The following is an 8,276-nucleotide window of genomic DNA, read 5'->3' as shown; positions in this document are numbered from 1 at the left end:
TTAAAAGATAACAATATTACCTATTTTTATAAATTGGTGTGGGATTTTTATTTTGTGTTGCGTCTTAATTATTTACTGAAATTGTGTTTTTAAATACTTTACATACCCGTCTTTGAAGTTAAGCCTGTCTGCTCGCAGGCACGTTACCAAGGGTGGAGCATAGGAATAATTTTCTAAGACATATGCTGAGTGCTATCATGTGTTAGTGGCCTTATTGCCAGTGGCAGACCTACATTTGCCCCTACCAATAACCCACTTTCCAACAGTGGCCCAGTGGGTTCAATAACTGCATGTGTTGTGGTTATGAGAAGAAGACAGTTCAGTCCATTATAGATCATATCCCGCTTGGTTAAGTGGAAAATGGTAGTAGTAACAAGACTGCTTACTTGCCTTTATAAACATGACCTGTAGTTGTGCCAGTGAACAAGCTAAAAGAGCATTTAAAGAAACTGAACACTAATAATTCTACATTTAGAATGTGAAGACTTTGTTGGTGACAAAGTGTCTAGGTCATGTGCCAATAGTGGGTTGAAGCTGTTCTAATACTGTGACTGCAACATCCCCTTGAGTCTGTTTTCTTGTGTCATGTTAACGTGCTCTGATCTTAGAAGAGGTACAGGTTTATGTAAAGTGCCTCTTGCTGCCATTTTTGTTGGTCCTCAGAAGTGTATGCTAGTGTCTTATAACCACATACCATTTTGGAAATGCTTGAAATAAATCTTTCTACTGAATACCTTGCTATATACACTTCCAGTTTCTTTGTTCCTCACTCTGAGCCTGTCAGTAGTCCTTGAGTCTTCTATTTGTTCAGCGTCTGAGAACGTAGAAGAATGACTATTGTGACTATTGTGGCAGATAAAAAGTTAGCATCATTCAGAAGGTGCACGATCTGAGCATGACCAAATCAAAATCTAAGTGGCTTTGAGCCAAAAGAAAGCCAACTTAAAATGTTATTTTCAGCACGGTGCATAATTTGTGCCGGTGGTTGCAAATGAGCCCCACTGGCACTCATTTTTGGGGACAGCACTCATTTTTAGGGATGGCTCTCATTTTTCCTCATCAGACTTTAAATCATAGCAAGAGACAAAACAAGGCTGGCAATAACTGTACTTCTTGTACTGTCAGCCTTGCTTCTCATAAGCAAGGACTAGAAGTACAAAGTGCGTGTTTACGCACCACTTGCAGCTTTTCAAAACACTTAAATAAAAGGCATTGTCATTTACAATGCAAATAGCTCAAACTCTCTCAAACGAGACCTATTGCATTCCAAATGCTTGTTAATGTTAGTGCGGAGTCACGTAAACAGGAGCCCAGGGTTTCTATTGACCAGCGGGCCGCATGTGGCCCCCAGGCCTACTCTATCACTGCAGTAGATTGGAGATAATATTCTCACACATTTCTGTAAACAACTTACATACAGTCTGGGACTGTTAACTCAGGGGACTTATGCATCCACTTTAGAAACATGTGTTTGACCTCATAGCCACAGGTTCAGATGCTAGAGGGCCCACTAAGATGTTCATCCTTCCGAGGTCGGTAAAATGAGCACAATTGTTTACCTATAAAAATACAGCTATTTTGCGCGACGGTGCGCTTTAAAACTACATGTGTTATGTCACTCCCATTTGTGTAGACACTCTTGTATTCAGACTCACCCACGCAGGATTAGCACAGAAATGGGGGTTGTGCAGGGAGTGTGGTTTCTTCTTTCCAACAATGGGCGTGCCCCTGTTCTTTCCGAGTCAACACAGGCTAAGCGCTTCTATTGTTAGCTCCACGAGGGCTGGGGCCTGCTCTTCAGGTGCATGCTGTTGCAGACAAATGACACACCTACTTCTTGTGCACTCCCTGACAAAGAGGGAAGCCTATTGTTGCTGATCACTGAAGCCTCGAAGGATCACGTTACCGGCCATGCGCCTGCTAGCAGTGAGGAGAGGTGCTTTGTGTGGCCCTACAGAGCCAGGACCCTGCACCAGTGAGCCGAATGGGGCCCCCGGGCCTACTCTGACGAAAATAATTGTGTCGCACATTTCTTCAAACCACTTACATACAGTCTAGGACTGTTGGCTCAGGGGACTTATGCTTCCACTTTAGAAACCTGTGTTTGACCTCATGACCGCAGGTTCACATGCTAGAGGGCCCACTAAGATGTTCATCCTTCTGAGGTCGATAAAATGAGCACAATTGTTTAACTATAAAAATACAGCTATTTTGGGTGAAGGTGCACTTTAAAAACTTTGTGTTATATTACTTACATATGCGTAGACACTCATGTATTCAGACTCACCCATGCGGCATTAGCAGTAGTTTCTTATAAGCACTACGTTTCTCTGTCCCAATACCTTCACATGTGCCCACTTATGCCTGCGTTTTAGCCCTGCTCCGCACTGTATTAAGTATAAAGACACACACAGTTGAGCACACACACATAGGTACGCACAGATAGACAGCACGCGCACAGCATGCACAAATCACGTGCACCCACGCACACACACACACACACTGACACAGAGAAACGCAGACACACGCACCAGTACCTGTCAGGGGGTCACTGCTAGTGTCCACATGCAAACCTACACGTCCCTCACTGGTGCACACCAGGGTTTTCCCATATATTTTGTGCATTGTTTGTCTTGTCTCTGAACTGAGTATGTAGCTGCGCCTAGACTCATGCACTCTGCTCGCCCATTATCTATAATTTGCAGAAAGCAGCCGTTCTACCTCTTGACTTTGAATTACCTCCCCCACCCATCTTTGATGTGTAGCAAGCAGCCATGCTACCTTTTAACTCCGAGTTCTCTTCCTCTCTCCCCCACCCCCTCGGGTGGAGAGCACTATCTGTCCGGCTTCACATGCAGCTCTCCTGAAGCTACTGAGCGGCACGGTGGAATGTGGGGTACAAAACGTCTAACACTGACAGCAGGGAACACGTCGGGACTACAATTCCCAGTGACCACAGTGTTACCAGCTGTAAACACCAGTACGTCCCGCAAAGAAGCTGTTAAGCCACGCCCTTCCGAGTGACAACACAATAGTGGTGGAGAAAGAGAAAGATGTCCTCGTAAGTTATTGAACAGAGTCCGAAGAAAGACTACAGTGTGAGAATACGCCGACGGGGGGAGGCAAAGTGAAAGCGTGCGATGCGCGCGCTTTGTGACTCCAGGCCTACACGGGGACAGGAGAGGTGCATGCGTGCAGAGTGCACATCTCCTGTCCGTACGTGTGCACATCTCTTGTCCGGGCGCGCACATGATTTGTCTCCCTTCGCTCCCCAAAGTGATGACAATAGAGTCTCACCAAGGCGAAGCAGCGCATGCGCTGCGTTCGCTAGGCGAGACCTAAACATAAAAGTAGTACAGAAGGTGGAGGAGAAAGATGGCAAAACAGTGCTAAAGTGAAACAGGGATGAAAAAGAATCTGTCAGAGTTAGATAAAGGGGTAGGCAGTGTCTGGTTATAGATGCCACTGGAGTCAAGCTATCCTGGCGGAAGAGGGGTGAAACCCTGAAACCGGTCCTAGGATGCTTGTTTCCAGTCCAGGGAGGACCTGGCCTGGCAGTTCGGGCTGGACTGTTCCCATTGGGCACAGGGTCAAGACTGATTTGCATATCGCTGGGTTCAAACTGGAATGGAATGGTGAGCAAAAAAACGTTTAGGCCCAGACCTCTCTACTGGGTAGAATGTTTGAATCATTCAGCCTTCCGTCCATCATTTGTTGCAGGTACGCTTTTCGCCCTAAGTGGGATGGGTAAGCCCAGATGTGGGTCCCTTGCTCACTGGAATGGGTAGGCCCAGACGTGGGTCCCTTGCTTACTGTGCCACTGGATTCAAGCTAGCCTGGCTGATGAAGGGTGACATACCCTGAAACCGGTCCCAGAATGCTTGTTTCCGGTCCAGAGAGGACCTGGCTTGGCAGTTCGGTCTGGACTGTTCCCATGTTGCACAGGGTCAAGACTGATTCGCATATGGCTGGGTCCAAACTGGTGTGGCGCAGTGGGCAAAAAACAATGTATTTATCACACATCTCTTGACTGGGGGAGAATGTTTGAATCATTCAGCATTCCATCAATCATTTGTTGCAGTTACACTTTGCATAGCAAGGGCATTGTCCAGGGTAATGCCTAAGGATTTAGCAGAGTAAATGAGGTGTGAGGTACAATTCAAGGTACTAAGATGTGGGAACTAGTCTTTAATACTAGGGACTATGACAGGCAGTGAAATCAGTAGGAATTCTGTTTTGAGGGCATTGAGTTTGAGGTGGTTAAGAGTCAACCAATGTTGCGTTGTTGCGGATATTGATGTCATCGGGGGAGATTATTTTCACGTATAGCTGGGTGTCATCCACATACATGTGGTAGGAGATCCGTACAAGTTTAAGGATTTCAGTTAAGGGCTCCATGTACAGATTAAACAATATCGGGGAGAGAGTAGAACCTTGGGGTATACCCAGCGACACTTGTAACTGATTGAAAAAAGCTTGGCTGATTAGGATACGCTGAGGTGTATTGTGAAGGAAAGAGGAGAACCATTTCAGCACGATATTGGAGAGGCTCCCGTGTTCTCAAAGGTTCAGCAGGGTATCATGGTTGACCGTGTCAAACACCGCTGACAGGTCAAGTAGGATTAGTAGACAGGATTCATTCTGGTCGAGTGAACGTAGGTGTAAGAAAGTGCCCTCTTTTTGTATGGTTGCCCTCACTTTTGCTAAACTGATGATGTGCTTTGAATTAGCGTGCCCTGGGTTCCTGCCAAACAGGTACCCAGGGCCTATGTTCTTTTCCTTAACTGCATTGCAAACAAAACCCAAATGGCAGCCTTTGGCCACAGGTCAGTGCCGTGTAAATGGTACCACGGGTACCAAGGGCACTGTGGCCGGGAAGGCCTCTAAGGGCTGCAGCACTTATTGTGCAATCCTTAGAGGCCCCGTACCTTTATACACACACTGCCTTTGCAAGCTGCGTGTTTTGGTGCAGACGAAAGTGAAGAGTCAACATAGTACACATTCCTGTGTGCCATGCCTACAACCCACTGGCCTCACATAGGCCAGCCACCCCTCTAGCTGGGTGCACTATACCAGTGAGATGCACCAGATGCATGAGCCCTGTACCCATACAGTGTCTAAGTCAATCCTTAGACATTGTAAGTGCAGTAATGCCATTAAGAGTATATGCTGCTGGGAGTTTGTCAGTACAAACTCCACAGTAGCATAATGGCTTTACTGAAAACTGGGACGTTTGGTATCAAACTTCTCAGCACATTAAACCCACAATGATGCCATATGTGGCATTTAATGAAAAATGCACACAGAGGGCATCTTAGAGATGCCCCTAAAAAACAACCTAACACAAGTGTCCACGCTGAGTGACTGCACACCAGATGCCACCACCAGACATGTTTCTGGACCCCTGGGTCGAGAGCCAGCTGCTCTTGGGAGTCTGAAACAATGTGCATCCTGGGACGAGGTGCCAAGCCTCCTCCCCCAGGATGGGCAGGGTCCGCGAAGAGGAAGCGTCAAAGGTTGGCCGCCTTTGTGAGCTTCCCCAGGCCTTTTTGCTGCTTCCAACAACTGGCCCCACTGGTTCTGACCCCCCCACTTTGGGCGGGAGAATCGGCAGGAAAACCAAGTGAGGAAGGGTTGTGTGCCCACCTTTTCCAACCCCACCCCTCAGGTGAGGGAGGCGTGGTGATTCACAACTCTCAACCCCTGCCATCTTGCAGATGGGGCGACAGCCAACCAGAGTGAGGCATATGACCCCCTCCCACTGAAAGGTGGCATAATAGGGGAGTACCCACCCCAAGGAAGGGGCCCATTGGTCTCAACCTTCACCTACCTGTAACTAATCTAGAATTTTGGGGCCGCCCTGAATCTTGCCTCCTCAGACAAGAACCGACCAAGAAGAAAAGAAGAAGAAGGACCAAAGAGCTGTGCCGAAGCTAAGAAGAGGAGGATGCCCACTGACTTGGTCCCAGCCCTACCGGCCTGTCCCCACCTCAAATCTACAGAAGCTAAATCTTAGGGTGTCCTGCAGCCAGAAACCTCAAGAACCCAGAGGACCTGCCCAGCCTTCCACAGAAAAGACTGTCTCTCGTGAGCACTGGCTTTGCTCACCCACAGACTCTGGTCAAAACCGCGAGTCTGCATCACTCTGCACCCGATACCCACAGCCCAAGTGGCCCAACACCACGAGGAGGTCTCCCGGCGATCCTGACCTGAGATCTGGTGATCTCTGACCCGCCTCAATTCTCCCAGTGAAGCCTGCATCCTCTTTCTGGAGGATGTCCACAACTGCGTCTGTAGCTGGTAATATAAACCCGATGCTTAAAGAGACCCCTGCACCCGAAGTTCCATGGCCTTTGGTGGCCTAACCAATGGTGTCAAAGCATCCCTAGGCATCCCAACTTACCTCTTTAACTGGTGGTCACCTCCAGAAGATCTTCGTCCTCCAGCCTGCAGTCTTTGTTGAAACCGCAGAATCCTGATTGAAACCAACAGGGCAACCAACGCCAAAACAGCACCCTGGACCCAGCCTCCCATGTGCCGCTGCGGGTGTACTTTGGGTGCTAACTCTTATCCCCCTTTGCCCTGAGCCTAACACCAGGAGCTTTGCTCCCACAACCGTGTGGCCTCCTTGTAAGCAGCCACCAACCAGAGGCTCCCTATCCCCCATTGGATAACATTGGGCCTCAGCACTCTGCACCGGGCCGCCTTAGTACAGCTAAGCGTGCTTTGAGAGTGCATCCTTGACCCTGGGGGAATCCTGGTTCTAACCCCAGAATACCAACTCCCACAAGTAACTGCTTACCTGTTAACCGATAACTCTATTTTTCTCCATAGGATTGCATTGACTGCTTTTTCCCCATAAATTGGGAAAGTGTGGAGTTGGTTTGTATGGAACATTGACAAAACTGCAAATGTACTAAAAGTGATTAACTTACCTTCTGTCTAGGAGATGTCTCAGAGTGATATCTAGGCATATCACACTGATTAGCAAAAGTAATCTGAAATGTAATCCAATAAGCAACGTGTAAAGTAATTTACAAAGTATTTATTTCCCTTACCTGCACCAGGCTTGGCTTGGTTCTAGAAATAAAATAACTAAATAATATTGTTATGCAATCAAAATTGGTAAGAGTTCAGTCTTTGTGTGTGAGACATTTGCCAATTAAGTGTGTACACAAATGCTTAACACTACCCCCCCTGATAAAGCCTTACTGCTCGCCCACACTACCACAAATAGAGACTAAGGTGCTATCTACTTTTACCTCTGCCTACCTTTGGGGTTCCACTGGACTCTGTGCACACAATACCTCAATTTGGTATAGTATATACAGAGCCAGCTTCCTACAGTAGGGTATCATCAACAATGTGGACCAGGGCCGTTTCCACGCTATGACCTGGTCGGAAAACAGATTGACATTAATAGAGGAGTTGGAATTCCTTGATGTGATTGCAGAGCTGTAAGAGCACACACTTTTCTAATAGTTTGGCTACAGTTGGGATGTTGGAGATAGGGCAGTAGTTATTGCGGTTGGACTGGTCTGAGTTGGATTTTTAGGTTTCGACTGGAGCACGGAGCTTTAGCTCCGCCTCCAGAGAAATCTGTAGTCTTCAGTAAGGGACACTTGAATACGCCCTCTGTTCCATTGGCTAGCTCCATAAATGGAGGCTAGCCATTGGAACAGAGATCTGTCCGACATTCACGGACCAGATTCGGGGGCGTTCCCGAGATTTTTTCCCTGGCCGTTCCCTCTGTGTAGTCATCGGGCGGTGGGCGGAGTTTCGTTTTTTTGGGTGTTTGTGTCCGTCATTATGCCGACCACGGCCGCCGCAAGAAGTCCAGGTGAGTGCATTCCTTTCCCGCCCCACCCCCCCTCCCGCTGTCCATGCGCCGTTCCCGCCCGCCCCCCTCCCGCTGTCCGTACCCGCCCCCCCTCCCCGTGTGCCCGTAGGTGCTTGTTTTCATGGTGTCCACTGGTTTCTTTTTCCTGGGATTTAGTATGCTTTCTTCCTGTCAAGCAAGCCAGGAAAGAGACTTGTAGCGCGAGCAGTTTAAAACTGATGTAGCTGATCCAAACGACGTCTCTCTAACACTTTTGCTGTCCGTGCTTGATGCGCTCTGGGAGGACCGGGATGTCCGCTTCGATATTTCTCCACAGTAAGGGACAAACAGACTGCTCAGACATTGCCCCGTGCCCCCGTCTGAAAGCTTATGTACATCTGGCCAAACCTTAATGTAGCACATTGCATGGTGCCAGGTTTACGCCGTCGCACAGTGC

This window comes from Lissotriton helveticus, chromosome 12 (assembly GCF_964261635.1).
Source record: "Lissotriton helveticus chromosome 12, aLisHel1.1, whole genome shotgun sequence".
Lineage (NCBI taxonomy): Eukaryota > Metazoa > Chordata > Amphibia > Caudata > Salamandridae > Lissotriton > Lissotriton helveticus.
This window is presented reverse-complemented; position numbering follows the sequence as displayed.